The sequence below is a fragment of the Giraffa tippelskirchi genome, chromosome 8 (assembly GCF_054371585.1).
Source record: "Giraffa tippelskirchi isolate mGirTip1 chromosome 8, T2T-mGirTip1v1.2.pri, whole genome shotgun sequence".
Taxonomy (NCBI): Eukaryota; Metazoa; Chordata; class Mammalia; order Artiodactyla; family Giraffidae; genus Giraffa; species Giraffa tippelskirchi.
This window is the reverse complement of record NC_137282.1, coordinates 24,391,878-24,417,076: the sequence shown is the minus strand read 5'-3', so window position 1 is coordinate 24,417,076 and position 25,199 is coordinate 24,391,878. Positions and strand designations below refer to the sequence as shown.

The following is a 25,199-nucleotide window of genomic DNA, read 5'->3' as shown; positions in this document are numbered from 1 at the left end:
TCCTCCCGCGCGCGCACGGGCCCGCCCGTGTGGCCAATCCGCGAGGTGGGCGGGTCCGGCCGCAGCGCCGCCGGGTCTGTCCGCGGCCGCGAGCGCTGGGCACGTGGGGAGCGCTCTGCCCCCGGCTCAGGCGGTGGGTGCGGGCGAGCTGGGCACGCCGAGCTCTGCCAGGTGGCGAATCCCTGCTTTCCCCGGAGGACCCAGCCTCAGGGGCATCTCCAAGGCTACTTGTAAGCAGAGTTCCTCTAAAGTGTGATTTTTGTACCCGATTTACTTTTTATGCTGAGAAGAATTTGCAGATAAGAAAATAATGATAATGACGTAAAACGATAACCGTACTACAAAGAATCCAGATGAGCATGCTTTGTCAGCACTACTTCGCCAATAGAGACCGTAAACGGTTTATTACAGTGTTTAGTTGCTCTTTTGAGAATCCCAGTAAAATGAATAGGGAGTCCAGATGATTTAGAGGTGGGCTAAAAAGAAAGCTATACTTGTTTCCAAGAGCATAACAGTTACACAGCCAAGGTTTCTCACACTGCGCTATTGTTTACTTTCGGAGTCTCTGATAAGATTAAAGAAACAGTGTGAAACTCTATTAATTTTAATCCAAAAAGAGGAAACACTGGGATTGAATTGAACAGTGAGTGTATATTATTCTCAGTTTGATGGAAAGATCCACCGTATTTTGCTTAATATCATGGTAAACATCTTATTCATCTGTCAGTAATGTTCACTTTGACAAAGTGCCAGATTCACTTTGATGCGATGTTGTTGTTGAGTCGCTGAGTTGTGTCCGACTTTTTGCGACATGTAATTGGTGCATTACATGTACATTTTTCATGTGATACTCTAAACCATCCTAAATTTCTTTAAGACATGTGTTCCCAAGATTACCTGATTAAAGGTTTAGGGCTTCACTGCAGAAACTGATCCATGTACAAAATCTCAATGAAAGCGCATGCACCTCATAAAGCCGTTAAGAACTCCATTAAAGAACTGGAAATCTTAACAGCAACATGGCTACAAGAGTATTATCTGAGACTCTGTTAATATAAACTTCTTTCTATGGTATAACACAAATTCCTTATGCAAGTAATGATTAATGACTTTGAGGAAAATGATATCCATAGCCTCTGGCACCAAATTCATTCAATCCCACAAAGGCTAGGAGGCCCTGTACACAGGGAAGAAGACTCAAGACTAAAGAGAAGTTGTCTAATTTCTAAAGGGGAGGAACCCAATCTAAAATTTTGTATCTTTTTTTTTAAATGGAGGTTGCTATTTTTTAATTCATGAGATTATTCCCACATATATTTTTATTTAAACATTGTAAAGGGACCGTCCGTAATTAGGTTGCAGAACAATGATTGGGGATAAACTAATCTCTTTAAACATTTAGAAACTTCGAATTTAGTCAGAATAGCAATCTTTGAGTTTACATGTTAATCCTGCCCATCAGATTTTGATACTGAAACAATACGTGTATCCATGTGTGTGAATGATAAAAGCTATTTCCTCTTTAAGCAAAAACGACAAGTCTTTTCTAACAAGCATAATGTTTGATGAATATCTTGACACACTAGAAGTTTTGACTTAACATGTTCCTTTTCCTCTTTGAAATTATTTAACTGTAAACCCCACATCTTGTCTTTGGTTATTTCTCAACTGTTACAATGTATTTAGGTGTAAAAAGAATAGAAGATCCACCGATCTAGTATGAGTTTGTAAGACTGAGAGACACAGGAAATTAGAATAGAACATTTAGTAACAAAACATTTGTCATAGACTAAGCTCTTTTGACATCTTCATTTGCATTTCCTTTGGCACTACTCTATTCCTGCAACAGAGAATTGTCATCTGCTTCCTAGTTGAGTAATTCTTTTACCCACCTTGTACCTCACCCCATGAGGAATACCCTAAACACTTTACACTATCATCCTTCAAGCTTCCTCTTTAGGAATGAAAATCCAGCTTAGTCATTTTCAGCAGAAAGAGTAATCAAGGTTGCTGTCTTCCAAAGGTTTGATGAAATTGCTGGGAATTTCAAGGGACTTTTCTAGCTGAATAAATTCCACACCCTGTACTCTTACAGTTGCCAAATACAACTCAAGAATAAATCGCATGCCCACAAATAAGGGATTTACTTTAACTATCAAGTCTGAATGAGTTGATTCTTATTAGTTCTAATTTTGACTCCATTATCTCCAAGCTATTTCAGCAAAGAAAAAGCTAAAATCCCCCAATTTTTTCTCAAATGGTTGGATCCTAGCTAATGAAGCTTGTGCTATAATTGAATAAATAGACTTGAAGGAGAAGAAAGTATTGGGTCAGGATTCAGGCCACTGTTATTCTCCATTTTCCTTTCAAAAGCTTGTGAAAAATTAAAGGCAGCATTCCACTGAACACATTCCGTATTTACCCATCCCTTAAGGTAAGCAATAAAATATTGAAGGAAAATACAATAAGCTCTTATAAGACAAATGATCTTTTAAATTTGTGTTTCTCTGCTTGTCTTTTAACAAAGACCAAATAACAGTTTCACAATGGTTTCTAGCCCTGCACTGCTCTTCATATGAATTTCCCTGCATCCCGCCGCTTGACTTGTTTCTGGGTTTTCTTTACATTGGCCATTACTCAAGAATCGCCCAGAGCTCCACCCGTTCTGTGCTTGTCTCTGTTCTCTTCAGCCAGGATTCCTGGTGGGACTGTGGCTGCTGGAAAAATCAAACTTCTTAACCCAGACATCTTCAGTCATTTTGTCGCTCAGAGAATTGAAAACCAGGCAGTCAGGAGAGAGTTCACTTGATGTAAATCCTTCTCCAGGCTGGCCAAAGGTTCTCATTTGCTCCAGGGATGGCTTCCTAACCTTGTCCAGGGAACTGTTCTCAGTTTTCAACTCCCTCAAGTTCTTTCCTGCTTTCTATCCTTTTCTGTGTTGAAATTGTTTTTCCCCTTGGCTCTCACCATCTCATTTTCTTCCTACACCTACATTTTATCTTTGTCCACCGTCACAATCTTAGTTGTTACACATTTTTAAGGCTCAGCCCGCTTGATGGCATAGCTCCCAAAAGCTACTTTGCAACACCTTGCTTTTCATCTTTGCTCCAAACTCTCTGGGAAGATGAACTGGCAAGCACTTGAAATTATATGATTGGAGAAAAACCCATCTCTTCCTTAGACTGATATCTCTCTCCAAGTTCCTTCATACTGTTCTCCTGGTCCTCTTTAAGTTATGTATTGTCCTGGTAATAACCTTAAATTTTTATTGACTCCTCTCTCCTTTACTTTTTTTATGTTTCGTCAGTCACAAAGTTTTACTACTCTTCCTCCATCAATTCTGTATTACAGAAACAATCCTTTCTCTTGATCTCTTGTTTCCCTAATCTCTATCCTTATCAAGTCTTCTCAGCAACTCATGGTATCTTATCGTTCTTTATAGAATCAAGTTAAACTCCTGTGTCGTAAAGACTCCATCAGAATATCTCAACTTACCATGTAGACCCGTGCTGTCTGTCCACTTGCCACATGTACACTTGGGCACCTGAATAATGGTTAGTCTAAACTGAGATGTAAATTGAGAAGAGTAAAATATACACTGAATTTCAAAGACAGTACAATCAAAATCATGTAAAAACAACTCATTCATTGTTGTCTTCACATTGATTACACGTTGAAATTGATTACATGCACTGGTCATCACGAATACCCTCTTCCAACAACATAAGAGAATACTCTACACATGGACATCACCAGATGGTCAATACCAAAATCAGATTGATTACATTCTTTGCAGCCAAAGATGGAAGAGCTCTATACAGCCAGCAAAAACAAGACCGGGAGCTGACTGCAGCTCAGATCATGAACTCCTTATTGCCAAATTCAGACTTAAATTGAAGAAAGTAGGGAAACCACTAAACCATTCAGGTATGACCTCAATCAAATCCCTCATGATTATACAGTGGAAGTGACAAATAGATTCAAGGGATTAGATCTGATAGACAGAGTGCCTGAAGAACTATGGACAGAGGTTCGCGACATTGTACAGGAGGCAGGAGTCAAGACTATCCCCAAGAAAAAGAAATGCAAAAAGGCAAAGTGGTTGTCTGAGGAGGCCTTACAAATAGCTGTGAAAAGAAGAGAAGCAAAAGGCAAAGGAGAAAAGCAAAGATACATCCATTTGAATTCAGAGTTCCAAAGAATAGCAAGGAGCGATAAGAAAGCCTTCCTCAGTTATCAGTGCAATAGAGGAAAATGATAGAATGGGAAAGATTAGAGATCTCTTCAAGAAAATTAGAGAAACCAAGGGAACATTTCATGCAAAGATGGGGACAATAAAGGGAAATAGTATCGACCTAACAGAAGCAGAAGATATTAAAAAGAAGTGACAAGAATACACAGAACTATACAAAAAAGATCTTCACGGCCCAGGTATCATTCACCTAGAGCCAGACATCCTGGAATGCGAAGTCAAGTGGGCCTTAGGAAGCATCACTGCAAACAAAGCTAGTGGATGTGATGGAATTCCAGTTGAGCTATTTCAAATCCTAAAAGATGATGCTCTGAAAGTGCTGGACTCAATATGCCAGCAAATTTGGAAAACTCAACTGTGGCCACGGACTGGAAGAGGTCAGTTTTCATTCCAATCCCAAAGAAAGGCAATGCCAAAGAATGTTCAAACTACAGCACAATTGCACTCATCTCACACGCTAGCAAAGTAATCCTCAAAACTCTCCAAGCTAGGCTTCAACAGTACATGAACCGTGAACTTCCAGATGTTCAAGTTGGATTTAGAAAAGGCAGAGATCAAATTGCCAACATCTGCTGGATCATTGAAAAAGCAAGGGAGTTCCAGAAAAACATCTATTCTGCTTTATTGACTACACTAAAGCCTTTGACTGTGTCGATCACAACAAACTGGAAAATTCTTCAAGAGATGGGAATACCAGACCACCTGACCTGCCTCCTGAGAAATGAGTATGCAGGCCAAGAAGCAACAGTTAGAAGTGGACATGGAACAACAGACTGGTTCCAAATTGGGAAAGGAGTACGTCAAGGCTGTATATTGTCACCCTGCTTATTTAACTTATATGCAGAGTACATCATGAGAAACGCTGGGCTGGAAGAAACACAAGCTGGAATCAAGATTGCCAGGAGAAATATCAATAACCTCAGATATGCAGATGATATCACCCTTATGGCAGAAAGTGAAGAAGAACTAAAGAGCCTCTTGATGAAAGTGAAAGAGGAGCGTGAAAAAGTTGGCTTTCTCAACATTCAGAAAACAAAGATCATGGCATCCGGTCCCATCACTTAATGGGAAATAGATGGGGAAACAATGGAAACAGTGACAGGCTTTATTTTGGGGGGCTCCAAAATCACTGCAGAAGGTGACTGCAGCCATGAAATCAAAGGACACTTGCTCCTTGAAAGAAAAGCTATGACCAACCTAGACAGCATATTAAAAAGCAGAGACATTACTTGGCCAACAGTGGTCTGTGTAGTCAAAGCTATGGTTTTTCCAGTAGTCATGTATGGATGTAAGAGTTAGACTCCAAAGAAAGCTGAGCACCGAAGAATTGATGCTTTTGAACTGTGGAGTTGGAGAAGACTCTTGAGAGTCCCTTGGACAGCAAGGAGATCCAACTAGTCCATCCTAAAGGAAATCAGCCCTGAATATTCATTGGAAGGACTGATGCTGAAGCTGAAACTCCAATACTTTGGCCACCTGATGCGAAGAACTGACTCATTGGAAAAGACCCTGATCCTGGGAAAGATTGAAGGCGGGAGGAGAAGGGAATGACAGAGGATGAGATGGTTAGATGGCATCACCAGTCAATGGACATGAGTTTGAGGAAACTCCGAGAGTTTGTGATGGACTGGAAGGCCTGATGTGCTGCGATTCATGGGGTCGCAAAGAGTCAGACACCACTGAATGACTGAACTGAACTGAACTGAGCATGTTGAAATCTTTTTTGGTGTATATTGATTGGGCTGGATAATATACATCATTAGAATTACTTTCATCTGTTTCTTTTGATGTCTTTCCCATGTGACTGCTAGAAAATGCTAAATTACAAATGCAGCTCACATTACATTTTACTGGACGGCATGCTGCTGCTGCTGCTGCTAAGTCACTTTTGTTGTGTCCGACTGTGTGCGACCCCATAGACGGCAGCCCACCAGGCTCCTCTGTCCCTGGGATTCTCCAGGCAAGAACACTGGAGTGGGTTGCCATTTCCTTCTCCAAGGCATGAAAGGGAAAAGTGAAAGTAAAGTTACTCAGTCGTGTCTGACTCTTGCGACCCCATGGACTGCAGCCTACCAGGCTCCTCCGTCCATGGGATTTTTCCAGGCAAGAGTACTGGAGTGGGTTGCCATTGCCTTCTCCTACTGGATAGCATAGCTTCAGACAATTGACAATCCGATTCTGGGCTAAGCAAGATGCAACAGATTAAAAAAAAAGAAAAAGGAAAAGAATAATCCACCATTTCACAAGACAGGTAGGGGGATAAGACATTGAAAATCAATTATTAACACAACCAGTGGACAAACACCAAATGACTGAAGAGGAAAATTAGCCCTGTGGAAGCTTAAAGGAGAGAAGTGGTCAGGAGTACCTTTTCTGAAGAAGCAGAATTTCAAAAGATGCTTGAAGGACAGAGGAATTATTTTTCTGCAGCTGTGGAAGAAAGAGAAAGGCATTCTGGGACAGAAGAGGTGGGAAAGCACTGAGTATGCCTGGGGTAAATGTGTAGACCATTGGGACTTCCCTTGGTAGTCCAGTGGTTAAGACTTTGCCTTTCAATGCAGAGGATACGGGTTCGATCCCTGGTAGGGGAGCTAGGATCCCATGTTCTTCATGGCCAAACAACCAAAACAGAAAGTAGAAGCAATATTGTAACAAATTCAAAAAGAGTCTTTAAATGGTTCACGTTAAAAAAAAAAAAAAAAAAAACAGCCATTATCTGGGCTGAGTGCCATGCCCTGGAAGGGACTCCAGTGGTCCTATCTCCTGTGCCTCTATGCATGTGCTCAATCACCTCTAGAATGACTTCTTGCCTGCTTTTCATCAATCTCTGTCCCACTGCTTTCTTCCAGGTTTTAACATATTCAGGACTTGAAGCTAAAAAAAAAAAAAAAAGAAAAAAAAAGAGATACATGCGTGTTGCCAGCCAGATTTACTCTGCCTTTCCTTTTTTCAGAAAGCATGCTGCAAGTGTATGCCTGGGACAGGGGTATAACATGGTGTTTTTGCTGAGGAAACATTCTCCTGAACCAGAGAAAACTTTGAAAGAAGGGTCTGAGCCAAGTAAAGAACAGAACTCTGTGTTTATTTAAACTGTCACCTGACTAGGTTGGCCAGCAATTCTGATTTGCCTAGGAGCATTTCAGTTTCAGGGCTTCCCTGGTGACCCAGCGGTAAAGAATCTACCTGCAATGCAGGAGACACGGGTTCAGTTCCTGGGTTGGAAAGATCTTATAGAGAAGGAAATGGCAGCCCACTCCAGTATTCTTGCCTGGGAAATCCCATGGACAGAGGAGCTACTGTAGAATCACCCACCCCCAAAAGTTCCTGCACAAGTCTGAAAAAAAAATCTTAATTCCAATTTCCACTCAGCAACAACTTGCGGGTTACAGTCTTTGGGGTTGCAAAGAGTTACACAGGACTGAGCCACTAAACCACCACCATTTCAGTTTTAGCACAAAAGTACCACATCCCAGGAAACCCTTCAGTCCCAGGAAAACTGGGATGGTTGGTTCATTTTACTTACTCTGCCATCTTCCAGGCTCTGACTTTGTTTTTCTTTTTGGTCCCTAGTCATTTCTATTACAAAATGACAGAGATGGTGCAATGGTGTTGAAAAGGAATGTGGTTGCTTGCTGTGGTCACAGCAGTGTTTCTTAGCCTTGGTTTTGTGATGTCCTAGGGGGTCACAGTTCCTTATGTTAAGTTCATTCAACTTTCATTTTAAAAATATGTCACTGGATACACCCAATCAAACAGAGGAAGGATACTTCAGTTCTAAAAATTGGCAATAGAATAAGTCTTACTTGCAGGCAGCCTTACTTCCTCATTGGAGCCTACTCATCTGAGTCAGTTCTCTGGCCCTTCCTCCTGAGTCCCTTCCAGGGCCATTAGAAGTCCCATGCTTGTTCTCAAGGCCTGATAGCTAAAGGGTATCATTCAAGCAGCAGATTCAGTTCCAAGTTCTGGCAGTAAAAGGGTTGGTTACATGATTAAGAAGCCTTCTGGTTCCAAAGGAATGAAGCCACAGTGGTGAATGGGTAGCTGATAGGTTTGAACTTTGAAAATATTGACCTGAAACCTTTCATGTCAAATCCTCTATGCCATGTATTCATCAAGCTTAGCTACTATGGAATCACCTATCCCCAAAAGTTCTTGCACAAGTCTGAAAAAATATCTCACTTCCACTCAGCAACAACTTCTTGCAGAGTGCTGTGAATTCCAAGTTGCAAAATTTGGGTCTTAAAATACTCATGTGGAAAATGTTACTGTCTAGCACCTTACAGGGCTTCTGTGTAGCCTCATCAAAAAATTAAATACTGGAACTTCCTTGCAGGTCCAGTGGTTAAGACTTCACCTTCAGGGGAGGCAGGTTTGATCCCACATGCCTTGTGAGCAATAAAACAAAACAGAAAACAGAAGCAGTGAAAAAGTGAAAGTGTTAGTCGCTCAGTTGTGACCAACTCTTTGTGACCCTATCAACTGTAGCCCACCAGGCTCCTCTGTCCATGGGAATCTCCAGGCAAGAATACTGGAGTGGGTTGCCATTTCCTATTCCAGGGGATCTTCCCACAGGAATCAAACCTGGGGCTCCTGCATTGCAGGCAGATTCTTTACCATCTGAGCCACAACAGAAGCAATGTTGTAACAAATTCAATAAAGACTTTAAAAATAGTCCACATCAAAAAATAAATAAATAAATAAATACTTTGAGATCAAACAATGAAAAGCAAATTAACCTCTGGTGCTGGGAGGGAAGGGAGAGGAACAGTTGATTCCTTGCTTAGCATGACTTTGATGTCTTACTATCTGGCTTGGGCTCTATCCCTTAAAAGACCCATCCCTTCAAATGCTCTATGAATTGGTCCTAAAGACCTCAGGGGAGGAGAACTTCAGAGAGGATAGTTTTAAATCTCCCAACTGTTTTACTTTTATGTTTGGATTGGCACGAATTGACATCTCTCAGCAAATTAAGCAGTTTTTTTTTTTTTTTTAACCTCTTGTGTCCTAGACAGAGAGGTGGAGTCTGTTTTAATGATGCGCAGTCTGGCACGGCCAAGTTTCCTCCTGACAAGTCAATGCTGGTTTCTTCCGTCCCAGGACGAACACCTGGCTTCTTCCTCAGGTCAGAGTGGTTTCTTCCCTAGTCTTACTATCAGATCTGACCACACCAGGCCGGGCAACTGTGCATTTTGTTCAGAAACTTCAGAAGAAAGTGCCCTTTTGTGATTTGGGATCTTGAGAGAGCGTTTTTATAGCCAGGCTAAACCTGAGTAGGATCCTGGCTTAATCTGGAAGACACTTCAGTTCTGCCTGGGTTTTCATCCTTCCCAAAATGTAGTGCTGGGGAAGCAATCATGTACTGAGAAGAAACAATTGCATACAGATGTGCAGTTAAAAAACACAGACTAATCCTACTGGTTGCTAAGGTAGCTAAATGTATGATTTTGAGCAAAAAGTTCTCAATTTCATTTTTTAGCTTTCTTTTTCCTGTAAAATAATATAATATATTCTCCAAAAGATTGTGAGGAGATACACAGGTAAGCAAAAACACTGTGAACAAGTTTAGTCACTCATTAAAGTTTTGCATGGTTCATACCCCATCAGTCTAAAATTCCATTCCAAAAACAATTGAAAGTTTAAACTCTAACTCTTATTTCTTGGGTTACACATATAAACAATGTAATGTAGCATTATCTTTAATATTACACTGAAACAAAGTTTTAAATAACCGATGCTTTTAAGCCAAATATCTGTCCACACAGTCTTTCAACAATTGTTCTGTCTTTGGTGCTATCTTCCCTGTGTCAGCAGCGCTGATGACCAGACTGTGACCCATTCAGTGACTGAAAGGACCTCAGCTTGCTGCTTATACAGCTTTCCCTTCTGTGGCCTCTGTGTCGACCTTCTTTCTAGTCTTCCTACAGTTCAGGGGAACTCAGTACAAAAAATAAATAGCAACAGAAAAACAGGAGAGATGGAGAAAATTTTGAAATTACGACACTTTCATTTTAAACTCTCAACGTCACAGTCTATGAAAGTAAGTGATAATGCTTAAAAGGATATGAAAATATATTCCCGTTTGCTACTAAACGCATCCCAGAATGGGTCTTAGGAAAATCTTCTGGGTCTCCACATCTAAAGCTGCAATCTCAGCCCCCCAGCAAGGCCAGGCAGGTGAAATCAAACTTTGAATCTAGTTGGGCATCAGACAATAGTGAGGTAGGGAGAGGGAGGCTATAGAACTGAGAAAGCATTCAAGTACAAAAATTTAAACACTGGGGACTTTGCTGATGGTTCCGTGGTGAAGACTCCCTGCTTCCAGTGTGGAGAGTACAGGTTCTATCCCTGACTGGAAAACTAAGATTTCGCATCTGAGCGGTGTGGCCATAAATATATACATACATACATAAATAGCAATAATCATTAAAAATCATAAAAGAAATTTTTTTTTTAAAATTTACACTCTGAGTCAGATAGGCAACACACAAATACAGGCTCAATTAGTCCCCAGGTAGGACTGCCAATTTTCAACATCTGTTTGAAAGGTTACTTATATAACAGGGCAGTAAATTGAAATTATTTATTAAAATTATTTTTTAAACCACATTGACTGTAGGCATAGTGAATATTTAATTTTCTGTACTATCCCAGGATGGTATTCCCTTTAAGGTACTGTTGCACATTTGTTGTCTTTTAAACAAATACAAAGTTCAATGTAAATTTCTTTCAAAAAGTTACATAAGCATATTTCCCATGAGAAACTCCACTTGTTCTTGTGGGAAACTATACAGAGGAGTTTATTAGCAATAAGATTGTGCACGGTCATCAGAATTGCAAAGGAATCTTTTTTAACTGAGTGCGTATTCTAATCCTCCTGTATGAATTAAAGTGAATAAAATCTTTGAAGTATTGTTGAGGAGGTAATCTTGGCTAAATTGAACTTGACAGTGCCCCTTTATCTAGTTCCAACGTGATTAGACTGTGAGGCGCATATAGAATCATAGAGGATACTCATTTAGAATATGATTCAAGAAGTACATTCCAGCATTAGCTAAAGCAACTAGGACGATGAACACTGCGTTGAATAAAAATAACTTCAACATCCACAATGTAACATTTCTTTTTAGGGGGTTGGGGTTCAATTTGATAGGCTGTTTCACATCGCTTTATTTTTAAGAAAGTTTGGCAGTCATCTCCAAGGGGGTAAACATTCATTTCACAATTGTCTGTTTTATATCCATGAAGTCTGGCCAGTCGTGGCCTGCATGACCCCAAGAGGTACCATCCTGGTGAACAACAATGTGACAAGCATCCTTGGGATTCAGGCAAAGCACAATTTACACAGCCTTAAAACAGACCCAGTGAGGATTCAAGGGATAAACAAGCTGTTCTGTGTAGGTATGATTCTCAAAGAGCAGAACTTTATCTGCTTAAGTACCCAAATTTAAAGTGCGCATGCATGTCTATATAATTGTAAGTAACCATTTAAAAAATTTTTTTCAAATCGGTGTACAACTTCCTAGATCCTTAAAGGAACAATGCAGATGAAATTTTCTTACACCTTTGGGTCACAATTACGAACACGCAAATAATGAGAACATTATTTGTAATGTGTGTTAACTTCGTGCGCATGGCCATAGACTACTTTGATGGTATTTTTTAAGTGTTATGAATATGTCTCTCAAGAAAAAACAATTTTCAAAGACTCCACCCAAGTTTGGATTTTCTCAGAAACCAACATGAGACAAGGATTTGACTGCAAGGAATTTATTTGGGAGGAATAAGGTAATAGGGAATTAAGACCGAGGAGGGAAGGAAGCTAATTAAAGGTGTTATCAAAAGCACTATGTTGACAAGTGGCGCTTAGCCCTTTGGGAGACCGTATAGATAATGTGTCGCACAATTCTCTTGCTGAGGGAGAGGGAAGTGGGATATTTACACATCAATTCCATCAACTTGGATGCAGGGCTTTTCCTGGGGGCTATTAACTCACCTAGAACACAGGCAAGCAGGCTACATGCCTGTACAAAAGCACGCGCAGGACCTCGTCGTCTCAGTCCTCATGATGTCGTAACAACCCTGGATGCTCATATTGATCAGCGTTTCTTTCTTTGCTTATTGGTCATCTGGAATACGAAACTGAAAATGACAAGGGAGAAGATGTCCCTTAAGGTCCAGGGGAACCTTGCTCTGTCCCCTTGTAGAAGGAGCCCTCTCCTTCCAGGGGCTGGGACCCAGCACAGGCAAAGCGAACAGGAAGCACAAATTCCCAACTCATTACCAGGCTTTGTATATCTTAAACATGGACACTGTTGCAGGCTAACTTCTTTAAATTAAAACAGGAGGCAGGGGACTTCCGTGGTGGCCCAGTGGCTAAAACTCCTCTCTTCCACTGCAGGGGCCGTGCGTTCCCAACCCTGGTCAGGGAACTAAGATCCCACACGCTGTGCAGTGAGGCCAAAAAATAATAAATAAATAAAAGCGTTTTTTAAATTATTATTATTTAAATGCAGTTATAAAGGGGCTCACAGTCCCTGCATCCTACCAAGACATGACATTGTTCTTGATTTCTTTTCATGGCCAGTGGAGGCATTTTCAGGAGACCTCCCCTTGGCTTTTCTTAACAGATCGTTTGCTCTGCAGGCTGAAGAACTCATGTGAGCTGAGGTTCTGCCAGCTCTAAGCATAGTCATTTTGATGATGTCCTTGGGCTACACAGACATTTCTACTTGGGTGTCCCAAAGAGGCACTGAATTTCCTTTGAGGTGGACTTGGCCCAGGACTCCAGACTTCATTTATCATCTAGCCTCTGAGTAGCCCCTACTCTAAAAGGGGGCCATGATGTTGACTGACGTCCATGGGCAGGAGTGTCTTGCATCTTAATTCATGACTGTCCTGGAACTTAATTCTGCTGAGTAAATGTAGTACATAGTCCACTTCAATCTGTTCTTCTACTCAATATGCTTACGCCCCCAGTTAAGCATGAGACAGGAGCTATGATTCTGTTTGCTATTCCTTGGCCGCTCTCAGATCCCACATATCTGTCATTTCACTGCACCAAGTAGGACTCTGTGGCTTGAAGGTACATATACTTTGTACAACATGGTCTCTAATTGCAATCCAGTAACTCACCCATTGCCAACCAAAGCAGAGATCTCTTCCAGTGTTGGAGGAAAATGGATCTTGAAATAGGTAAGAGATAGTTTGTCTCCTACATGGTGACTCTTGGCATCCCAATACCACCATCCAGAGAGATTTCCAAGGAGAACGTTTTTCCTTTGCCTTCATTTTACCCTATTGAACTTAACCCTTGACTATGATACAGTGTGGAGAAGGAAATGGCAACACACTCCAGTGTTCTTGCCTAGAGAATTCCATGGACAGAGGACCCTGGGGTGCTACAGAGGACCTCCATGGCGTCGCAAAGAGTGGGACACAACTGAGCAACTAACACACACACACATGATACAGTGCCTTGGTAATATTTGCCTTCCACTGGTGTCATTTAGTAAAGAGATTTGGGGAGGAGCTAATTCTGTTTTCTCTCTGAGCATAAGATTTGCCTTCAATTTTGTGACTAGTTTTCTAGGGTTGTTGACATATCTGTGAGGCTTGCCTATGTTTTTCTCTCCAAAAGTACAACTTTTAGTATCTTTTAGTGTGTTCTCCATCTTTAGCAATAAAACAAATCAATTTTATACTAGAAGGTAGTATTTTGTGCTTGTTCTGGAAATAGCTTCACCAGAGGTGTCATTGAATTTTTTTTTTTTTTTTTTTTTGATGGTATGAGAGCTTTCATGGCTTTCTGTTACTCTTGGACAATGTTTTATGATAAACAGTGTCCTGGGAACTAGTGGTGTTGAGATCATTAGTCTAATAAAAACATTTTGAGATATTCTTCAGTTATCTTTCTTATTCACTTCTCTTTTGTAGCTGCTTATACAAAATTACCTTTCAGATTCCTTTGTCCCAACACATACTGGTTGATAGTCTGTATTCATGCTGGTGTACTGTGTTCTCTTTCTATACTTATGACTCGGAATTATATGTTTAAATTATTTTTAAATAAACTGTTCTTGGACAGCCCATCCATTTTTAGGGTTTATTGTAAGAAGAACTATAATCATCGAAGAAGAAAAGCCTGTAAAAACATTTTTTCCTGACCCATCCTCTCACATTGAACTTCACTGGTGACAAATGAAATCTGCAACATTTTCAACACATTTGCAAGTATGTGCCTATGTGAGAAGGGCTTCCCCAGTGGTTCAGTGGTAAATAAACTGCCTGCAATGCAGGAGACACAGGAGACTCAGGTTTGATCCCTGGGTCAAGAAGATCCCCTGGAGAAGGAAATGGAAACCCACTCCAATATTCTTCCCTGGAGAATCCCATGGACAGTGAGCCTGGTGGGCTACAATCCATGGGGTCCCAAAGAGTCAGACACAACTGAAGCAATTTAGTACACACGCATGCAAGCCTATGTGAGAAGGTAAGAGGATATTCCCAAACATGAGTTAGATAACTTCCTAAGATTATTTTTATGCTTTTGCTCTACTATTGCCTCCAAGAAAAGAAAGCAAATGGCAGCTCAGTGCATCACAGGACAGTGGGGAACCTGGGATTTTTATTTTTGCTACTCAAAAATATTTCAGCTATTCAGTACTCTTTCTGTCCACTGGTAAACTCTGCTGTTCTCATAGAGCCATTGAAAGCTAGAGGTGAGGTGGGTTTCTGGCATGACCCAGCACAGCTATTTCATTTTTCACAAAAGGAAATAGGGACCTAGGTAATTTAAAGGTCTTTCCCTAAATCCATAACCCTATTAGTGGTAGAGTTGGGGAAGGGCAGGGGATACCCCATCTGAATGTTATAATTTTTTCACTGTAATTTTGCTTCTCAAATCCCATGATTGTGCCTATATGTAATAAAAGAGAGTTCTCCGGAATTCCATAGTCCAGCGATGTCTCCACTCCAGGGAAGAATATAAATGTCAGGAGAGTTCTACCACTAATGCATCACTGGTCTTGTAATGAAGGGGGCAGGTGTCCATTGGTCAAGGCTGAAGCAGTTGGCAGGAGAACAGTACTTAACTCAAAAACGCTTCACCACTAGACAAATACAGGATTTCAATGCTTAGGACAACTTGTCCTATAACCTTGTGATTTCAAACAGAGATGTGAGTGGAGGTGGAGAGACAGCAAGACAATGACTGGCGTTTGTCAAAACCATTTGTCAACTAGGTGAAATGTGTCATAAGCCTGTACAAACACAAAAGATAAAGTATCGGGCTGGCCAAAAGGTTCATCTGGGTTTTTCCATAAGTGCTCTGTCATTCCCGACTCTGCACCACTGTGGACTGTAGCCCACTGACAGTCCTCTGTCCATGGAATCTTCCAGGCAAGAATATTGGAGTGGGTTGCCATTGCCTACCACAGAGGATCTTCCCGACCCAGGGATCGAACCTGCATCACTTGCGTCTCCTGCATTGGCAGGTGGATTCTTTACCACTGGCACCACCATAATGGAAAAACTCAAATGAACTTTTTGGCCAACCCAGTTCAAGGGGTACATTATTTAGAAAAAGACTAGTTTTTGGACATTGCTTTATCCATCTCCAATATACTACTTAATTTCTCTCTAACGGAGAAGGCAATGGCACCCCACTCCAGTACTCTTGCCTGGAAAATCCCATGGATGGAGGAGCCTGGTAGGCTGCAGTCCATGGGGTCGCTAAGAGTCAGACATGACTGAGTGACTTCACTTTCACTTTTCACTTTCATGCATTGGAGAAGGAAATGGCAACCCACTCCAGTGTTCTTGCCTGGAGAATCCCAGGGACGGCAGAGCCTGCTGGGCTGCCATCTATGGGGTCGCACAGAGTCGGACACGACTGAGGTGACTTAGCAATAGCAAAGGGACTCAAAATCTTCTCAATGGTTAGGAGAGGTTAGGTTATATCTCTATGGTTAGGTGAGGTTCATAGAGAATAGTATACAAAAGGCAAAAGCTTTAGATAAAATTTTGGGGGAGAACAAAGCAAGGCTAAACTGTTGGATCACCTATCTCATCTGGCCGCCCTATTTGCAGGGCAGAGACAGAGACGCAGACCTAGAGAATGGACTTGTGGACACAGAGATTGGAAGGGAAGGAGAGGGAAGGAGAGGGTGGGACAAACTGAGAGAGTTCCATTGACATATATACATTTACCATGTGTAAAATAGATAGTTAGTGGGAAGTGCTGGATAGCACAGGACGCTCGGCTCAGTGATCTGTGATGACCTAGAGGGATGAGGGTGTGGAGGTGGGGAGGGAGGCTCATGAGGAAGGGGATATATGTATGCATCCAGCTAATTCTTGTTGCTGTGCAGCAGGAACTAACACAACATTGTAAAACAATTATCCTCCCCAAAAGAAAAAAACTTAGGTGAAAATAAAGCAAGGCTAAATCATTGGATCATCTTTCCCACCTGGCAGCCCTGTGATTAGTGTTATCAGGGGGTGTGTGTGGAGGGGTGTGGGTGGAGAGCTGCAATCACTGCTTTCTCCCTGGTGTTGACGTAGGTGTCAAAAACTGGTTGACGAGCTTGACATATTGGGCAACTCTTGTGATAACTTAGTTTAAGCTTCTGCTCTTAGGCAAACACCTAAGTGAAAAACAGACCATCAGTGTCCACTGGCTGGAATGCACAGAAGCTAACCTGGCTTTGCTCCCCGTATTGTATATACCTCGTCCCAGTAGATGGTCAAGATGGGATGATGCATGCTTTCTTATGCAGAAACCCATTGGTGATGAATTTGCTGTCATTTAATGAGGTTTTGAAAATAAATGGTAGGCTAACATTAAATAATGTTTTTAGGGAAATATGTTAGGAGTTTAACCATTTTTTTAAAATTCAATCTTAATAGTGGTAACCTAATTTTGTGAAAGTAAAAGGGAATGCTGTGACACCTCTACATGGATTTTGAATGTAAAAATTATATTTAATCTGCTGTGACCATAGATTTACCTATAAAAATCACTTCAAGGACATTGTGTTTTGATGTAATGTTCAATGTGCCAAATATAATTAACATTGCTGTACGTTATCTATGGAAGCTGTTAAGACAGTAAATCCTAAGAGTTTTAATCACAAGAAAAAGTTTTTTTCTGTTTCTTGAATTTCAAACCTTTATGAAATGATGGATGCTCACTGAACGCATTGTGATAATCGCTTTGCGATGTGTGTAAATCAAATCATTATTCTGTGCACCTTCAATTTAGCAATACTGAATGTCAGTCACACCTCAATAAAACAGAAGAAAAAAAATATGTTTTTACACTTCTCTGAGGAAAGAAGTAGATCTTTCTGAAAATAATAAAGAATATACACGCAAGCAAATTGTTTTTCCTTGTAAGTACAAATAAAATTTTATTTATAAAAAGAGTAATGCTGTGCAGTTTTGAAGCACAGCTGATATATTTGGCACTTAATAAAACTTAAACTTTGTAATAAAAAAATAATTATTTGAGCTTTGAGATTTTTTTTCCAGTAAGTGTGTCTTATAATGCTTTGAAAATTCTCTTAATGCAATTGCACTGGTCATCATCCGGTTCATAGAGAAATATGGAGTTTTTTAAATTCTATATAAGCAGATACAATATACTCAGTCTGCTTCTAAGACCTTTCAAGTGAAAAGAATAGTCAATTAAATCTATATGTAGGAAAAACTCAGATATGAAACTGAACAGCAAACGTAGGATTAGTGTAGCAAAACCCACATTCTTGCAATTCCTTTTTTCAATACAATAGTTGATTTTATAAAAATAAGATTTTATATTCCCACCCAGCCATTAACCCCTAAAGGAGATATATTCAGCTTCTCTTCCACATAAATTAGCAAATCTGAACACAGAGTCTTTTTTTAGTTTCATGTATTCAGTAGAAAGTGGCTCCCCTGGTGGCTCAGTGGTAAAGAATCCACCTGCAATGCAGGAGATACAGGAGACACGGGTTTGATCCCTGAGTCAAGAAGATCTCCTGGAGCAGGACACGGCAACCCACCCCAGTTCCCTTCTTTTTTTTTTTTCCTTTCTAAATTTTATTATCCTTGTGCTTTCCTGTTGTGTTTTTTCTTTTTTAAAAACAAATTTATTTATTTTTAATTGAAGAATAATTGCTTTACAGAATTTTGTTGTTTTCTGTCAAACAACAAGAATCAGCCATTGGTACACCCATGTCCCCCCCTCCTGAACCCCCTCCCATCTCCCTCCCAATCCCACCCCTCTAGATTGTCACGGAGCCCCTGTTTGAGTTTCCTGAGCCATACAGCAAATTCCTGTTGACTGTCTGTTTTACATATGGTAGTGTAAGTTTCCATGTTACTCTCTCCATACATCTCACCCTCTCCCACCTCTCCTCCCCCCGTGTCCATAAGTATGTTCTCTATGTCTGTTTCTCCATTGCTGCCCTGCAGATAAATTCATCAGTACCATCTTTCTAAACTCCACATATATACATTGGTATATGATATTTATATTTCTCTTTCTGATTTACTTCACTCTGTATAATAGACTCTAGGTTCATCTACCTCATTAGAACTGTCTCAAAGGCGTTCCTTTTCATGTCTGAGTAAATTTCCATTGTGTATATGTACCACTGCTTCTTTATTCATTCATCTGTAGATGGATATCTAGGTTGCTTCCATGTTCTAGTTATTGTAAACTGTGCTGCAATGAACATTGGGGTACATATGTATTTTTCAATTTTGGTTTCCTCAGGGTGTATGCATAGGAGTGGGATTGCTGGGTCATATGGTGGTTTTATTCCTGGTTTTTTAAGGAATCTTCATACCGTCTTCCATAGTGGCCGTACCAGTTTACATTCCTACTAGCAATGCAAGAGGGTTCTCTTTTCTCCACACCCTCTCCAGCGTTTGTTGCTTGTAGATTTTTTGATGATGGCCATTCTGATTGGTGTGAGGTGGTATCTCCTTGTAGTTTTGTTTTGCATTTCTCTAATAATAAGCAATATTGAACATCTTTTCATGTGTTTGTTAGCCATCTGTATGTCTTCTTTGGAGAAATGTCTGTTTAGGTCTTTTTCCCACTTTTTGATTGGGTTATTTGTTTTTCTCGTATTGCCACTCCAGTACTCTTGCCAGGAGAATCCCATGGACAGAGGAGCCTCGCAGGATACAGCCCATGAAACACAAAGAGTTGGACGTGACTGAGCGACTGAGCATGCATATATTCAGTAGAAAATCATAAGCAATACAGTAGTCATCCATAAAGTCCAACATTTAAAATAAGGGATATCCTCCAATGAGACATTAAAATGAACCAAAATAAAATTCGACACTGTGCCAAGTTTTTAATAGAATTTACTAAAGATACAAATGAAAAAAGAATTTCACTGGGTTTGGTTGAGAGAAACACTGACCCAAGTTTTTCGAAGAACATGTTTTGACGTGGTGTGCTTGGTTTTTGAGTTCATATGAATTACAAAACAAATGAAATCCATATGTTTCTGATTCACTTACACTCAACTCATCAAAATGTAGTTGTAGGAGCTTCTTGAAGTCTGAGCAGCTCTGTCTATTCTTTGTCCTTATGAAATAGAACTCAAAGACAGAATTGGTTTGTACTCAACATATAATTATTTAAAAACCATCTGAGGAATTTCACTGAAGTCAAGTGGCTTAAAACATATTGTGCTTGTCTTGTAGAAGTTAGCAAGCAGTACAGAATGTTTAGCCAAGTAAATCCTTACTATCCCTTCTTCCCATTGTCGTTTTTGCTTTCTTTGTTTTTCCAGGAAAACAGAAGGAATTTAGCCTGCCAAGAGAAATCTGGTCTCTTCTCTCAAAGAACATAGTGTATTTGATTACTTTTCTCTCTAATTCTTCATGTAAACAATAATGATTGTCAACTGTGATGTTGAGTAATTCTCCTTCCTAGTTCTTAGTTGGACTTTTATTTGGGAAATTTGGATCAGTTTGATTATTGTTTACAATGACTTGAAGTGTTAGCTTGATGAAGACAGTGACTGTATTCTTTAGCCTTGAGTTTTCACATCTGGCATGACACCTGGCGCCAAAGACTTTGTTGAAGGAGTGAGCGTGGCTGGTCTTATCAAGGTGACTGGCACCCTGACCTTTGTCCCTTGCTCCTCAATAGAGGGTAAGTGGTGCTACAATCAATTTAAGTAGATGTGCTTGGGGATAACCTAGAGATATAATGTAAATCTGATATTGGCTTTTGCAGAAGATTTGAAATATTTTAAGTGCTCAGATCACCAAGAATTCTTTAGGCAGCCTTTCAAAGCTACTGTGTTATAATCCAAATGGGATTTGGAAGAGTTGAGAAAGAAAAAATCCAGTGGCCAACTTTACTGTGGCATCAGTGACATCCCATGCTACCTACCCCATGAGAGAAGTTCCTCTCCAAAGACAATGCTTCTCGTGCTGGGGGTTTCTCTGTCACTTCTTCACCTGCCCGGTGGTACTGGAGTTCAAACACAGCCATTGGTCCTTTGGAGCGTGGGCCTTGTGGGCAGGACTTCATGAAATATATGCTTTATTAGTTTGGTCTCTTTTCTCCATTAAGCTTATTCCATAGATGACTCTACAGTTATTTTCCAGTCCCTTCTAAAGGAGATTTTGTCATTACATCCTCTCCTCTCGCAGGGCTAGAGATGGCAGTGAGATACAGAAGGAAAAAAAAAAGTAAAGTCAACAAATCTTACAATGTGTAACCCGCGGTAAATGGTTCAACTTCTCTGAACTTCAGTTTGGTTATTTCAGATGCAATTATAATAGCTAGCATGAGGATTGTAGTAAGAAGTATACACAGTACCTAGTGAAAAATTGGTTCTTATAAATATTCTTTTTTTTTTCCTCTCTACTCTAATAGCCCAAAGAATATCCTACCTACTTGTGCCCTCACATTTTTTATTTCAACTCATACTCACCAGATACTGTGAGCTAGGCAGTCTGTTAGGTAACTTGGACACTGGAGTGAAGGAAAAGGATGTGATCATGTCCTCTTGGGGTTTCAAATCCAGTGAGAGAGGGACATTAAACAATTACACAAATGAAGATGTGCTTACAAATTGCAACATTCTGTGAAGCAAAAGTAGGGTATACTGCCAGGCATGCATATCTAGTCAACTGACTTGTTTCCAGGCAAATATCAGGATTTCCAACATCCAATGAATGTTCAGCCATCACATGTGATGCCTGCAAATCATATTTGATTTTTATGTCATCGGGAGGGGTCAATATGTGTGTTTATCAGACATACAAAAACATATAAAAAGTATGGGATTCATGTTAAAGCATTAATATAAAGAGAAGTTAACATTATCATTAATGTTTATTTATTATAAACCATCAATAAATTTGCATCCAGAAGTATGATAATCTGCTTATACTAAGGATATCCCCATAAGCAAGGTTCTTTTTGCCAAAATAGACCAAATAGCAGCCATCATATTTTGTTGCCCAGGAAAGGGAGTGCTCTATCCTTTTTTTTCAAGTTATTGAGGTTACTTTATTAAAAATTGCTCCTATTTAATGTATACATTTTGATGAGTTTGGACATATGCACACACTTGTGATACCATCGCTACAACCAAGATAAAATAAACATAGCCATCTCCTCCAAAAGACTTCTTGTGTTCCCTTGCTTGCTTTTTTGTTGGTTTATTTTGTTTTGTTTGGCAGTAGTAAGAACATTTAGTAAGAGATCTGCCTTCTTGGGGGCTTCCCTGGTGCCTCAGTGGTAAAGAATCCACCTGCCAACGCAGGAGACATGGGTTCAAAGCCACCGCAATGAGAAGCCAGTGCACCGCAACTAGAGAGTAGCCCCTGCCCGCCACGACTAAAGAAAAGCCCGTGCAGCAACGAAGACCCAGCACGGGCAAAAATAAATAACAAATAAATTTTTAAAAAAGAGATATACCTTCTCAATAACTTTTTAAGTGCATGACACCATATGTTAACCGTCGGCACTAGGTTGTACAGCAGATTTCTACAATTTATTCATTATGTACCTAAAGCTTGGTACCTACGGAACAACTTCCCGTTTCCCCTCCCTCACCCCATCCCCTGGCAACCACCTTTTTATTCTCTGCTTCTGTGAATTTGACTATTTAGATACCTCACAAAGAGCATTATCAGTGTTTGTCTTCCTGTGACTGTCTAACTTCACTTAGTTTTATGTCCTCTATGCTGTTGTTAATGGTAGGATTTCCTTCTTTCTTAAGGCTGAATAAGATACGGTTGTAGACATATAACACATTTTCCTTATATATTCATCTATTGATGGATATTTAGGTTGTTTCCATATCACGGTTATGGTAAAAAATGCTGCAATGAACACAAGGACGTAGATATCCCTTCGAGACAGTGAATCAGAAGTGGGATTGCTGGATGATGGGGTAGTTCTATTTTCATCTTTTGGAGGAAAAGATGTTCTCATAGTGGTTGTACCATTTTACATTTCCACCAACAGTGTCACAAAGATTCTTTTCAATAATTCAGCCGCCCCATAGTTTCCTTGTAAAAACACCCTTAAATTTTTCTCTTCCTTCAGTATTCTCAGGCATCTTGACTCGGCCCTTACCTTCCCACTGTAACTGCTTGCTTTAAGATCACGAATGACGTCAGTGACCACATTCAGAAGACACTCATTCACCCTCATATTGTTTTATGTATCTGCAGCACGTGGAGCAAGGAACTCAAGCAATTTTTTTAACTTCCTTATTGAAACTGTCTCCTACCCTGCTTTCAGTGGAAAATCATCCCTGGTTCTTTTATCAGCACCTGACTTTTTTTGTTACTACAAGTAGCACTATGAAAATTTTCTTCTTGCATATAGTTTTCTTCTCATTTACGATGATCTCCTTAGGGGTCCCAAAAGGGAGACTTTTAAGTAAAAGATTTGGGGGAAAATGTGCCAAGTTGCTTTCCCAAAAGATTGTATCTCTTTGAATGCCCTCAAAAAGTGTGAGAACACCAGTTATATTTATTTTCTTGGCCATCTTGCCTATTAGTTTGTTTTTTAACTTTTTATTTTGAAAAATTTATAGATCCAAAAAAATTTCTAAGGAAATGAACAGAGAGTCCTGTGTAGCCTTCACCCAATTTCTAATGTCAACATCTTGAACAACTACAACAAGTTTTTATATGAGCATAATATCAAAACCAGATCTTCCCCGGTGGCTCAGTGGTAAAGAATCTCCTTGCCAAACAGGAGATGCAGGTTTGATTCCTGGGTTGGGGAAGATCCCTTGGAGAAGAACATGGCCACCCACTCCAGTATTTTTGCTGGGAAATCCCACAGACAGAGGGGCCTGGCAGGCTACAGTCCTTGGGTCACAAAAGTTGGACACGACTTAGCCACTAAACAACATCAACAAAATCAAAGTTAGGAAATTTACAGTCATACAATCCACAAAGTTAATTCGAGTTAAACATATGTATGTGTTTTGCTATGTTATTTTATTGTGTGTAGAGTCACCTGTAGCCAACACCAGAACCGAGATATTTTACTATCTGTATGTCAACTCTATTTCGAAAGAAGAAGGAGGAGGATGAGGAGGAGGAGAAGAAGAAGGAATTTTACTATCCCTCCTTTCACCCCTTTATAGCCACACCCATTTTCCTTCTCCATTCCTAACTCCTGGTGTCTACAATTTTGCTCATCTCTATATTTATACTGTTTCCCCAATGTTACATAAGCAGAATCTTATAATATGTATCCTTTCGAGATTTTTTTTCCTAATTTTTTCTACTCTGCAGTAACTTCTGAAGTTCATCCAACTTGCTGCCTGCATCAACAGTTTATACCTTTCCTGGTGGTATACATATACTGGTTTGTTTACCCATTCAGTCAGTGAAGGATGTTTGATTAATTTTCAGCTTTTGATTACCATGAATAAAGGTGCTGAAATCATGTATGTACAAAGTTCTTAATGAAAATAAGTTCCCATTCTTGGGAACAAATACTGAAGAGTAAAATTGTTGGCTTGTAGGGTATTTGCATGATTAGTTTTATAAAACACTGATAAACTGTTTACCCAAGTGACTGTGGCATTTATTCCATCAGCAATGTATGAGTGAGCCAGTTTCTCTGTGTTCTCGCCAGAATTCTGTTATTACCACTTAAAAAATTTTAGCCTTCCTGATAATTTTGTAATGACATCTCATTATGGTTTTAATTTGCATTTCTCTAACCAGTAACGCTGAAGAAGCTGAAGTTGAATGATTCTATGAAGATCTACAAGACCTTTTAGAACTAACACCCCAAAAAGATGTCCTTTTCATTATAGGGGACTGGAATGCAAAAGTAGGAAGTCAAGAAACACCTGGGTAACAGACAAATTTGGCCTTGGAGTACAGTGCTTCATTCTGCTTACTCCTTGGAGGAAAGTTATGACCAAGCTAGATAGCATATTAAAAAGCGGGGACACTACTTTGCCAACAAAGATCCATCTAGTCAAGAGTTTTGCCAAGAGAACGCACTGGTCATAGTAAACAACCACTTCCAACAACACAAGAGACGACTCTACACGTGGACATTACCAGATGGTCAACACAGAAATCAGATTGATTATATTCTTCGCAGCCAAAGATGGAGAAGCTCTATACAGTCAGCAAAAACAAGACCAGGAGCTGACTGTGGCTCAGATCATGAATTTCTTATTGCCAAATTCAGACTGAAATTGAAGAAAGCAGGGAAAACCACTAGACCATCCAGGTATGACCTAGATCAAATCCCTTATGATTATACAGTGCAAGTGACAAATAGATTTAAGGGGCTAGACCTGATAGACAGAGTGCCTCATGAACTATGGATGGAGGTTCGTGACATTGTACAGGAGACAAGGATCAAGATCATCCCCATGGAAAAGAAATGCAAAAAAGCAAAATGGCTGTCTGAAGAGGACTTACAAATAACTGTGAA

The 25,199-nt window shown here is 40.1% G+C and overlaps 1 protein-coding gene and 1 long non-coding RNA gene across 2 annotated transcripts in view; one reads left to right on the top strand and one right to left on the bottom strand.

Moving 5' to 3' along the window:
* Window positions 1-69: 69 nt before the first annotated feature.
* Window positions 70-25,199, top strand: part of MTMR7 (myotubularin related protein 7) — a 155,384-nt gene continuing 130,254 nt past the window's right edge. Inside the window, exons 1-2 of the mRNA XM_081521626.1 lie at window positions 70-230; window positions 9,261-9,374. The gene's annotated coding sequence lies outside the window, so the exon portion shown is untranslated. The remainder of the gene's footprint in view (window positions 231-9,260; window positions 9,375-25,199) is intronic.
* Window positions 153-6,485, bottom strand: LOC145518081 (uncharacterized). Its single transcript, XR_014062583.1, has 2 exons — window positions 6,298-6,485; window positions 153-5,613 (listed from the first exon to the last, which is right to left on the bottom strand). It is a non-coding gene; the product is annotated as an uncharacterized LOC145518081 (long non-coding RNA).